Genomic DNA, 13,736 nt, shown 5'->3' with positions numbered 1-13,736 from the left:
ATCGAAAATATTTTTTTTGTTGTTCGGTGTAGTTATAGCGTTGTAAATATATAATTTTTTAGAACATTTATTTATATAAACCGGCTTTGCTTACCACGCTTATTTTATTCCTGATTATTTGAACCCAAGTAAATACAGCTATTTTATTATATACCAACCGATAGGAAAATATGACTAATATAACATAATATCACTTCAAAAACTAATTTTAATACCAACGATTATTTAATTTCGCTGAAAGGTATATTATTTCATGTATTACTATTCCCTTTAAAGAAAATAAGAAACCCAAACTTATTCGAAATATATATTTTTTTTAGACGCTTAGTAACGATACCAAAAGTTAGTTCACTATTGAAAATTAATAGATAATTATTTCATGCGTGATACCTAACTAAATAAATAATAATGTCCCTACCAAGAACTCCACCAAATGAAGCCACCGCTTCAGCTTCTTCGACAGCGGGAGAGAATGTATGTAACGTTTGCAATACTAATATGTCTGAAAATGACGACTGCCTTTTAATAGTGAAGTGTCACCACTCTTTTCATCGATCTTGCATCGAAAATTATTTGTCTAATACGGCCGAGTGCTCAAATTGTAAAAGATCATGCGATTTGTCCGATCTTAAGAGAGTCAACGTCTCAAACAAACCAGACCTTTCATTTAACCAACCTCTTAGAGGTCGAGGTAGAGGAACTACAACTAACCCGTATAATACACGAAGCCAGAATCGAACACAATTATATGATAATCAACGTTCTGTCGTTGAGCCCAATCAAGAAGCAGACGAGGACGACATTTCTACTGTTGCTCAAACTTCACAACCTAGTCGTGACAATACAGCTAATCAAAATATTCCTATATCTCCTAGCAATAAACAACCCAATGGACTTAATATTGATTATGGTCAATTGAATCATATGATAGAGACTACTATGGCTAGACTTTTGTCTAATTTAAATTTAGTGCCAAATTCTAATCCTCAAAGAAATCAACTTACATCAGAAATTGAAGGGCAACATTCTAATTGTCGTAACGTAAACGCTACAACAAATCATCGTATCCAAACAAGTAACATTTCTGGACATAACATAAATAACTATTCTAATAATTTTTCTAATCGGTCTTATACACCTATTCACTCAAGTTCTAATACTTCTATTTTTAATCCTGATAAATTAACGGCTATCATTCAAAGTTGGAACATCAAGTTCGATGGGTCACCAACTGGACTAAATATTGAAGAGTTTCTTTATCGGATCAACTCATTAACTCACGACAATTTTAACGGCGATTTCGCGCCTATAGTAAAAAATTTAAATGTACTGTTAACTGGAAAAGCCAAAGATTGGTATTGGCGTTACAGAAAGCAAGTCAGTTCGGTTAATTGGCAAGATTTCTGTGAATCTATTAAGTGCCAATATAGAGATTTTAAATCTTCATTTGACATCAAAGAAGAGTTACGTAATAGAAAACAGAAGGCAGGTGAAAGTTTTTACGTATTTTTTGACTCTATTTCATCTATTATGGATCGTTTGCCTTCCACTATACCTGAAATGGAATTAATTGAAATTTTGACTCGCAACCTAAGACCGGAAATTCGTCAAGATATTCTTTATGTACCAGTACATTCCATTCCTCATCTACGAAAGTTAGTACAGATGAGAGAAACCTTTTGGAATGAAGAACACGTCCGTAAGAATTTATCCTTTCGTCCACAGAATTATCCTATGCCAAGACGCCAGATAGCTGAGGTTGAATTTACCGAAAATACTAAACCCGTTGATTTACCTAGCAGTGAAGTAAACGCGGTACTATCTACTGAAAAAGTTATTCGTTGTTGGAACTGTGGTGAGCCTGACCATTTTTGGGATGACTGCGTGAAAGAGCGCACAATATTTTGCTACGGCTGCGGAGCCAAAAATACCTATAAACCACAATGTCCTAAATGTTCAGCTAAGAAAATTAACTTGTCAAAAAACTCAATACATTTAAGAAACTAGATTTTCAAGAAAATACCAGCAATACACACCAACATATACCGGCTAAGGAAAAACCATTTAAAATACCAGATTTACCTAAAAATCAGAACCTAACTATATTACCTAGAAAAAACTTTGAATTTGACGCTTCCGAACAAGATCTTTCGAAACTAATTTCTCCTATTTTACCTTATCATGTGCGTTTACAAAATTATATAGCAAAACGAAATGAAATTTTTTACACTGATGCCATTCACAATGTTGCTACAAAACCCAAGAGATCAACTTTACGAATGCGACACTATTATAAACTACGTAGGCGGGGAAGAAAACTTTTGGTATCTGCCATTATAAGTGATAATCGTCTTTATGCAAAGGTAGCATTTTTAACTTTTAATGAACATGGTCTTTTAGACACCGGGGCTAACATTTCGTGTATCGGTGGAGACTTAGCACAATCAAATTTTTCAAAATTTCAATGCTTTTATGAATGTCGCTCCAATGTTAAAACTGCTGATGGTCGATCGCAAAAAGTCATTGGTTGGTTATCAGTAGAAATGGAATTTAAGGGTCAAACACGTCGTATCAATCTATTTATAATTCCGTCGATAAAACAACGTCTTATTCTAGGTGTGGACTTTTGGAACGCTTTTAATTTGATTCCAAATATTATTGAATCTTTAGATATAATAGATAAAGTTTTGTTAGATCACGTTCCGTCCTCCTGTTCTAAGAAAGTTTCCGAAATTCTGTCCGTAGATAAAATTAATTCTGAATTGCCATCAGAAAACATAGAATTCCCTTTGACACCTAACCAACGCCAACAATTGAATGCAATCATGGCATTATTTCCAAATTTTGAGCAGCAGGGTTTGGGAAGAACCAGCTTAATCAAGCATAATATCGACGTTGGGGATGCCAAGCCGATAAAACAAAGATTTTATCCAGTTTCTCCAGCTGTGGAAAAACTAATTTTTGGTGAGTTAGATAGGATGCTGGCATTAGGGGTGATTGAACCATCACAATCCCCTTGGAGTTCGCCCATGCGTTTAGTAATTAAACCAAACAAAGTGCGGCTTTGCCTTGATGCAAGGAAACTTAATTTCGTCACAAAGAAAGACGCTTACCCGCTTCCATCTATAGAGGGTATTTTCTCCAGGCTTCCGAAGGCCAACATTATCTCCAAATTGGATTTAAAGGATGCATACTGGCAAATCGGTCTAACCGATTCTGCAAAACCAATGACAGCTTTCACCGTTCCTGGCCGCCCTCTTTATCAATTTGTAGTAATGCCGTTCGGGTTATGTAATGCCCCTTCCACTATGTGCCGTCTAATAGACGAAATTATACCACCAGATCTCCGTAATGCCGTATTTGGATACTTGGATGATCTCATCATTGTGTCGGAAGATTTTCAGACACATATCTCACTATTAGTACGCGTGGCGGAACAAATTCGAAAAGCGAATCTAACGCTGAATATTTCTAAAAGTAGATTTTGTGTAACTCGTGTTCAATATCTAGGCTATGTTATAGGAAATGGAGGTATATCAACGCACCCAGAAAAAATAAGCGCAATCGTCAATTGGCCAGTGCCGAAAACAGTTCGTCAGGTAAGAGGATTTCTCGGGATCGCTGGTTGGTATCGGAGGTTCGTAGAAAACTTTTCCGCGGTAGTTTTTCCGATAACAGAGGTTCTCTCATCAAAAAAGAAATTTTGTTGGACGAATGAGGCTAATGAAGCGTTCAAACGTATTAAACAACTTTTAACTACTGCACCCGTTTTGATCAACCCTGACTTTTCAAGAAAATTCTTTTTGCATTGTGACGCCAGCGACTACGGAATTGGAGCTGTGCTGGTACAATTAGACGAATTTGGTAATGAAAGACCTGTGGCTTTTATGAGCAAAAAACTCAACAGTGCTCAACGGAACTACAGCGTAACCGAAAGGGAATGCTTAGCCGCCTTAGAAGCCATAAACCGATTTCGATGCTATCTTGAGCTACAAGAGTTCGAGGTAATAACCGACCACTCAAGTTTGGTTTGGCTCCTAAGACAAACTGATTTGTCAGGTCGTTTAGCTCGTTGGATGTTTAAATTACAAGCATACAAATTTACAATAAGTCATAGAAAAGGCAAAGACAACGTAGTGCCAGATGCGTTATCGCGAAGTTTCAATATGGACATTTCAGAATTGTGTGGTCCTGAACCAGAAATTAACTTGAACTCTGTGCACTTTATGGACCCAGAGTATGAAGAATTAAAAGCAAAAATCTCTGTTGAACCAAGTAAATACCCAGATATTAAGGTTGTTGGGAAATATGTTTATATAAGAACCGAACATTATACAGGAGAAATTGAGCAAGAAAACAACAGCTGGAAATTATGGATACCGTTCAAATTACGCCCACAAGTCATAAAACGCGCTCACGATGACCCTATCTGTTCCCATGGTGGTATGGTTAAAACCATTCAGTTGGTGCGGCGAAATTTCTACTGGCCTGGGTTGGTTAAGGATATTCGAGCGTATGTAGCAAAATGTGACGTTTGCAAAACTACTAAAGCTCCAAATGTTGTTTTAAAACCTGCAATGGGAAAGCAAGCGGTTTCTTTTCGTCCTTTTCAGAGGCTATATATTGACTTGCTAGGACCCTACCCACGTAGTAAATCCGGAAATATTGGCCTATTGATAGTATTGGATCACCTCACCAAATTTCACTGGTTGTTTCCCATGAAAAAATTTACATCAAATGTTATCATAGATTATCTGGAAAAACAAATGTTTCATATTTATGGAGTTCCCGAATACATAATTAGTGACAATGGTTCGCAGTTCCGCGCAAACGATTTTAACGCATTTTTGACTAGCTACAGTATTGAACACATTTATACAGCCGTATATTCACCGCAAAGTAATGCTTCTGAACGCGTTAACCGATCTGTCATTGCCGCTATAAGAGCTTATCTTAAGAACGATCATCGCGATTGGGATACAAATTTAACGAAAATTAGTTGTGCGTTACGAAACTCGTTTCACCAGACGATTCAGTCTTCGCCCTATCACGCCCTCTTCGGATTAGACATGATTACTCATGGCTCTTCCTACTCGTTATTAAGGGAGCTTAAATTACTTGATGAGCCTACATACCACTTATCAAGAGATGATAGTCTCAAACTCATTCGCTTTGACCTTCGTAAAAATATTAAAGGCGCCTATGAAACAAATAGGCAACAGTATAATCTTCGTTCTAGGCCACAAAGTTTTAGGATTGGACAGGAAGCTTATAGAAGAAGCTTTGCTCAAAGTAATAGGGAGAAAAATTTCAATGCCAAATTATCACCTCTTTTTGTTAAATGTCGCATTAGGGAGAAATTAGGATCGCATTATTATCTTTTGGAAGATTTACAAGGCCGATTAGTTGGTACTTATCACGCGAAGGACATTAGGCCTTAAACCGCTCTTTTTCAAGATAATAGTGTCATGCAAACATCACTATTATCTAGTTTTGTAGTGATCGATTTTAAACATTAGCTACCATAGGTCGGTCAGTGATTTACCAAACCCTAGATGTACATTTTTTTTGTTGGATTTCTGATTTCATCACAAATTTTTTTTACCAACTATTGTTTGTTGTATTGTTTTTCTCTCCCAAAGCCACTATGTAGCTTTAAAGTAACAAATATTTATCTAAGAATCTAATTAATTTTCATCCATCACGTTCGATAACCCATCGGAAAGAATTGTGGCTTCCGTATATGGTTTTGATATTTTTTTTATTTTACAAACAATAGTTTTTATTTTTCGTAAAGGTTATAATATAAAATAATTATTGACAAAAATTTGTGGCAAAATTTTTTTTCTAAATGTTATAAAACTCAAATATGTTTCTATTAGCAGTAGAGAACACATGCATATATTTATGCTATTTACAACCTACGTATTGTACTTTTGTTTTTTTTTTTTAAAAACGGAAATTCAATTTATAGTAAATTCGATTGTATTTAAAATTGTTTCAAGTTTAAAATTAATTTGGGTAATCGATTACTCTTTTTCTCAGTTACAAATGCCTAGTTCTTTTATTGCCAACTAGCATATTTAATTATCATCTGGCAACCTTTTGTGTATCTTATATTGTTTTATTCATTCCTTTTGATGAACGAACTTCGTTGTGGATCTTTTCACATTCTTATACGTGTTTTTCTTTAATTTTACTTTCGTAAAAAAAAAAAAAAATCTAACGGTAAAAGATGATGAAATATGGCTGTTGCTGAGATGGATGGTAAGAAGCAGGGGATAACAAAAGAAAAGCGGGAGTCAACTTGTAACTGCTGAAGGGATCAGACGAACATTAATTTTGCTAAAGAGTTAAAAGAAATTATAATAGCCATTTTTATGAAAAAATCAACAGTACAGTTAATACGTTCCTTTTAAAAATCAGAATAAATTTTGGCAATCCCTCAAAAAAAAAAAAAAAAAAAACAAACAATTAAACAAAAATTTACAAATTAAAACATTTAAAAAAAAAATTTTAATAAAATCCACCCAAAGTTAAAGAAAAAAAAACTTACAAAATTAAACGGTTGTATGAAAAAAAAAACCACGTTGTGCCAAAAACTCAAAATTCGGAAAATAATAAAAAAAACAAATATAACCTCAAAATTGCACAAAATTATATTTTTTTATAAAATTACATCTACATGTGAAAATTATTTTCAAAATTTAAACCATAAAATTTACCTAAAATTATAACTACCGAATATGTACACCTAAATTGTGAAAAATAAAAAAAAAATATAACTTCAAAATTGCACAAAATTATATTTTTTTATAAAATTAAACCGATACCTATGAGAAAAGTGAAAGTTGATATTTTTTATAAAAGAAAACTCAAATTCATAAAAAAAACACGTACATCGAGCCAACACATGAAAAAAAATAACTTCACAAAAATGATATAGTCCACAGTTAAAACCTAATTATTTTCAAAATTTAAACAGCAAAATTAATAAATTAAATTACAAACTATTTCCTAAGCTAATACTAAAAAAAAAAAAAAATATCTAAGTGTGTAAAACCCAATAGTGCGAATAATACAGAACAGAACAACAGAAAGAAAACGAACAAATACACCTAGAAAGAAAAACTGAAATTAAAGAAAATTACCAGAAAAAAAAAAAACTGAAATTAAAGAAAATTACCAGAAAAAAAAAACTGAAATTAAAGAAAATTACCAGAAACACATAAAAAAAAAACAATTACAACTTTAATCCCCGACACCTGTTTGATAACCTGCCAATACCACCATACTTGCATCATCTTGCTGCCTCCATTCCTCCTGATAATTTGGCCAAGAGTCAACCAAATTTATTTTTCTGCCAAAACCAACTATTTCGGATGTTATTTCCTTTCTCTATTCATTAGTCTAATTCCCTATTTTCTAAATTTATAATTTTTACTTTAATTTAAAGTTGCTATTTTGTTCTGGTTAGTGTTAAATATTATCATAACTTATTTTTTTAAATTACAATTTTCAAGTTCAGTTGATTTAATTTCCCAGAACATTCTTTAATAATAAAAGTATAGTATATAAATAATATAGATATTGAAATATTTATTATATTTATATAATTATATTATTTTATATACCTACTTTTATATTATACATTTGAATTTTTTATGGAAATTCTATATAGTATTATATAGCATTAGTTTAAATTTAGTGTGAGCATTAAACCAATAAATATATAATATTCGGAATTCGGAACTAATTTTTTTTAACTGAGCCGGATACAGGTTGAGTGTAGTTATTTTAATTTCAGCCAACATCGAACTCTGGAAGGCCTTCGAGAATTTCGACGAAACATTGGTGAGTTACCTTAAATTTTGTGTATCTTATAAAATTTGTATGAATATTATATTAAAAAAAAAAACCATGTCTTTTGGATTATTAGATTATATATTTGTTCTATAAAAATGCTCTCGCTATTCACATTTCTTTTTCATAAATCAAAACATTTATATTTATTAACTTCGGTAAAAATGTAAATAAAACTTAAAAAAAAAAAATTTCTAACAAATTTTCATGTAAAACCAAATAATCATTGAACTATGAATTTGTTTTAATAAATGAAATATTTTAATATATAAAAATGGAATAAGTTCGTGTAATTGTTTTCCTAAAGGGTTGGTATAAAATAGCTGTCTGTTTAGGGGTCCTATAAAAAAAAATCTATCTGGTCAATAGGATCATGGTTGTGGAAGGGTTAAGAGACCAATTTGCCAATTCCATCTGGCAAGAATTTTTACAATGGGATAAAATATAAGAGAATAAAATAAACCTTTTGTTAGTTAACTGCTTATTTATAGTCATACGCGGGCTTTTGATTTAGGTATGATTATTCTGGTCCATTTTTCGTCAGTAAATTTTGTTATTATATCAACTTATGTTAAATAGGGAGTCTAAAATAAAATACACTGTAATTCAATAGGATTTTGACTGCGAGAGGACCGAACCCCCCATGCCCGACTGTTTGCTAGTCCTATCAATGGCTCCCGTAGTCCTCTTCGTAGCAATTTCTCACCACTGTGTGCAATCTAATACAGTGATTAAAATTTACAAATTTTGTTTGTGTTCATTACAGACAGCAGGCTACCAACTTCAATGTGTCAAAAATAAAATGCACACGTTTATATGAAGACGATTATTTTATTTTGACGACAGCACAGCTACACGGCCACACGACTACTCATGCCGATGTAGCCGAATTAAACTAATTTCTATTTCTGTCAACTACAAAGCAGAAATAGTGTTGCTAATATAATAAAAAATTTAAATCAAATGAGTGCTTAAAACAAATGTATTTTTTTTTTACTTAATTAAAAGAAGTTTTTGATAACCATAGTGATGTAAATTAATAACAGGTACATAATTAATTATAACCATATATATGTTTACTTAAAATAATTGTTTAAATCTTAATTACTTTGGAATTTTGTACGGTTATTTTTTATTGTAGTGGCACCACTGAATTATAAATCAGCTGTTTACTTTGTAGCTGTCGTCTTTAAAATAATTCAGTAGCTGACACACGACTACAACTCCAGCCAGCAGAATTTGTGTTCTTGTAGTCGTGTAGCCTGTTGTCTTGAATGTGTTTAATGCATAAGCGTGAAAAAACTTTAATTCTATTTTTGTTAATGTTCGTTGGATATTTAGGTGTTATTATATCGGGATTAATTTTGAGAATAGTGTGGGTGGTAATAACTTTTCAATTCTGTAATTTTTTGTTGTTTCAACTTGGTAATAATAGAATTACATATATCGAGTCTTTCGGTTAATGGATCTTTTAATAAGGGAGCTGAACATGCTACTTTTTCTGCTGCATCTGCATAAGTGTTTCCTTGTATTCCGGAATGACCAGGTATCCAAACTAATTTAATTTTACCTCTGTGTTTTATTAATATGTCACGAATATTGTTAACCGATGCCCAACTGTTATTTGTTAGGTTTATTATTGCTGATATAACGGATAAGCTGTCGGTGTAAATAACAGTGTTTTTACTGGTTTTAGACGCAATTATTATAGCTTGTAGAATACCTGCTGCTTCGGCTGTAAAAATTGAAGAGAATTCGGCTAATATTTTTGAAGTTATGATGTTACCATTTTGATTCACCACTGCATATGCTACATTGCTGTTGTTCTTTGATGCATCGGTGTAGAGTTGTTGCCATTCTGGATTTTTATAAATGGTTTGGTAAAATAATTGTTTTTTTGTACATATCACTAGAGGTAGTTTCTTTCTTATAGGTTGAGAGGCTAATGTCACAGGTGGTGGGGTCGAATGACCATATGGGGTTCTTGTTGATGAAATTAAAAATTGTATGTTTAAAGTTAATTATATTGTGTTTGACACATTTGTATAAAGCAGATTGTATTCTTTGTTTTTTTTTTTTGAAGACAAAACTTTTGCAACGTCCGAATCTATAATTGAATTGTGAAATGAAAGAAGTTTGGGTAAAAGTCGGTTCATACACTCAGAGATATTTTGTTCAAGCGAGGGGAGACCTGATTCTATTATTAGTATTTTTATTGGTGTTGTTCTATATCCATACGTACTGGCTCTTAGTGTTTGGTGATATAGAGTTTTAATTTGATTTAAATTAGTTTTTGCTGCACTGCCGTACAAAAAGAGGCCATATTCGATTTTACTCAAAATAAGAGTAGTAACGAGGTATTTAATAGTATCTATGTGTACATGGCATCTAGTAGATAAATATCTAATGAAGTTTGCTCTAGTGACGAGAGATTTTTTGAGCTCTAAGATGTGTTTTTTCCAGCTATAGTTTTTCTCAAATATTACTCCTAGTATTTTTTTTTCAGTCACGTTGGGTATTGTACTGTTGTTGATATTAAGATTTGTTGGAGTACAATTGTGCTTTCTGCATACATGTAAAATTGATGATTTTTCCAAGGATATTTTTGCCCCAGACACTTTGGACCAGTTCTCAATATCTAGAATTACTTTATTTTATTATTTATTATTTATTTTAGAAGTGTCGTTATTTTTGGAAAGTATGTACAGGTCATCTGCGTATAGGCAATGATCAACATATTTATATTTTTTAATAATTTTGCTTATTTCATTAAAAGCTATTTGGAAGAGGACAACCGAAAGCGGTGAACCCTGTGGAATCCCGTTGTTAAGAGGGTAGTTTATTGAGAGAGTATTGTTTACTCTGACCTTAATTTTTCGGTTGGTTAAAAAAGATTTTACATAATTAAAAATTTTAGGACCGATGCCCCAGTCATTCATAGTTTTCAATATGACGTGTATTCCTATACGATCGAACGCTTTTTCAAAATCAATTCCCAAGATGGATGTGTGGTTTTTGGATGAAAGTGATTTAGTAACGTAATAGTCAATGTGGAGTAATGCGTCTGTACAACTGCGATAATGTTTAAATGCTACTTGATTGACGGCTATTAATTTTCTTGTTTCCATATACCATGCTATACGGTTTGCAATCATTCTTTCCAAAATTTTTGACAAACACGATAATAATGAAATTGGCCTATATCCGCTAAAGTGTAATGGGTTTTTGTTTGGTTTGGGGATGGCTATAACTATTGCTGTTTTCCACGATTGTGGTATGATTCCAGTATTAAAAACATCATCATATAGTTGGAGAACTGTCTCTTTCCCTTGGCAAGTAAGGTGTTTTAGCATATCGTAACATATCCGGTCTTGACCTGGTGATGTACCTTTTACTTTTTTTAAAGCCAATATTAATTCACATTTCGTCAACTGACTTTCAATTTGTTTGGCTTTGGTGTTATTGGCATGAATATTTGTAATTGATAAAGAAGACCTTTTAGCTGCAGAGAAATTTGTTGAAAAATTGCTGTCAAGAGAGTTGGTTGACCACCTGTCTGCAAAATAGTTTGCAATTGAAATTGGTTCCGTAATAATTTCATTGTTAGTTTCTATTGCGGTTATAGGTTTTGCTTTATTACGACTTGAAAACATGTTAACTTTTTTCCAAAGAAGAGATATGGAGGAATCTCTAGATATGGTCTCAGTGAATTTTTTAAAACTTTCGGTTTTGGATTTTTTACATTCAAATCTAAATTTTGCATTGGCTTTTTTATATAAGACTAAATTATTACAGAGAGGATGCTTTTTGAAAGTTTGCCATTTCTTCATTTTGTCGTTCCGAAGTTTTGTGAGGGTTTCATTCCACCAGGGAACGATTCTTTTTTGAGTTGGTGTTGTTTGTGGTATATGGAAGTTGGCAGCAGTTCTAATCGCTTTAGTAATTAAAGCATTGTCTTTGTTAACCTCATGTGAAAAGTTTATGTTACTTAATATATTTTCAACTTTTTGGCCATAAAGATCCCAGTTCGCATTTTTTAAATTGAATTGTACCAGTAGTTAATGTTGTTTTTATCGGGAAATGGTCACTGTGATGTAAATCATCTAAAGTTTGACAGCATACGGAAGTTAATAAAGAGGGTGAGCAGCCAGCAATGTCGATGTGCGTTAAGGTGTTATGTGTTGAAAGGTGAGTGGGATTGCCATCGTTAATAATACATATGTTGTTTGTATTTAAGGATTGTTAATAGTTAATCCTCGGGTATTATTAGTTTGGGATCCCCATAGTACATTCCAGCTGTTGACGTCCCCAACCAGAATAATGGGAGTTTGAATATTTTTAAAAAGTTCGTTAAAATCGTATAACGAAAATGGTTCTGTGGGTGGAATGTATAAAGATATTATCGTAAATGTTATATTCAGAGTGATTTCGATTGTAATATTGAGGAGTTTTGATGAATTGTAAATACGTTTATGAGGGATATATTCTTTAATGAATAAGCCTATTCCACCTTTGGCTGAGGTGTTTGCAATGTCATTTTCAAAGTAAGCTTTGAATGTTTTTGGGGGAGTAGGAATAAAATTATAAGGACAGTGTGTTTCTTGCAATGAAATAAATTGGGGATTCTCATCTTTTAAGATTAATTGGAAGTCGATATAGTTATTAAAAAATCCTTTTATGTTCCATTGTATGATTTTGAATGATGCCATAAATTAAATACAAAATAGAGGAAAGTAGTGTGATTTTTAAGTCTCCATTTGATCATTGCCGTCGATTGTAAATCTTCTGTTTGTAATTTTTGCAGGAGTTTCAGTATTTCCTTGGTGTTTTTCTGTTTTCTCACGAGATGATTCTCTTGAGATTGGTTTAGAGTTGTTTGCAGATTTTTTGTTAGTTGTGTGTGATATTTGAGTTTGATGAGAGCTGCTTGTTTTGCATTCATCTAGAGTTTTATTTTTTAGAGCTTTATTTTTACTTATTATTTCTTCAAGGGATTTAATTGCTGTTGTTGTTAAGTCTGGTTTTGTAGTTGTAGGATTTGATGATGTTTCATTAATTGTAGAGGTAGGTAGTATTGTGTTTTTTTGTTGTTGTTGATTGTTGCTTTTTTGGTTGTTAAATTTTTTCTTTCTCTCTTCAATTGCAGTTTGCAAGTCTTCAGAGGGAATTTCAAAAGATTCCACTGGTAATGCTTTTGTTGCTTCTTTATAGGTATAATTGTTTATCGTTTTTTGTTTTAATATTTCTTGTCGATATTGTATAACGGGATATTTTTTATTGTTTGCTCTGTGGGGGTGTTTGCAGTTTACACATTATAATTTAGTACATGGTGTAGGGTCATGGATTGTTGACGAACAAATTTCACATGTTTCGTTACCATTACAATATTTTTTGGTTTGGCCCAATTTAAAACATTTTTTACATTGAATGGGAGTAGGGATGTACGGGTCTACTTTGCAATTTAGAAAGCCTATTTTTATTTCATTTGGTAATCTATATTGGTCGAAATGTAAAATATGTAATGGAGTGTTTGTTACTTTGCCTTCATTAAATTTTGTGATCTTCTTGCAATCAACTACTCCTTGATTTTTGAGTTCATCAGTTATTTCTTGTTCAGAAAGATCTTTTAGTGATGGTGCAAAAACAACACCCTTAATTATGTTTAGTGTTGGATGCAGAAAAATCTCAACTGGTCCAATTTCAGTTAGTGTATTTGTTTTTAGAAATTTATTTGCTTGCATTTCATTTTTTGTCAAAATTAAAATGTTACCGTCTCTTGTAAATACAATTTTTTGCATAGATTCACTTGATATATTTTCTATTGCTTTAGACAATAAAAAGATGTTAAAATTTTGTAGTGGTTTATCAGGTAT

At 32.4% G+C, this 13,736-nt stretch overlaps 1 protein-coding gene across 2 annotated transcripts in view; it reads right to left on the bottom strand.

Annotated features, from left to right (window-relative positions):
• Positions 1–13,736, bottom strand: part of Utx (Utx histone demethylase) — a 530,199-nt gene that overhangs the window by 476,992 nt on the left and 39,471 nt on the right. The window lies entirely within an intron of this gene.

This window comes from Calliphora vicina, chromosome 2 (assembly GCF_958450345.1).
Source record: "Calliphora vicina chromosome 2, idCalVici1.1, whole genome shotgun sequence".
Classification (NCBI taxonomy): domain Eukaryota; kingdom Metazoa; phylum Arthropoda; class Insecta; order Diptera; family Calliphoridae; genus Calliphora; species Calliphora vicina.
Note: the sequence above shows the minus strand (reverse complement) of the source record. Positions and strands in the feature narration are given on the sequence as shown.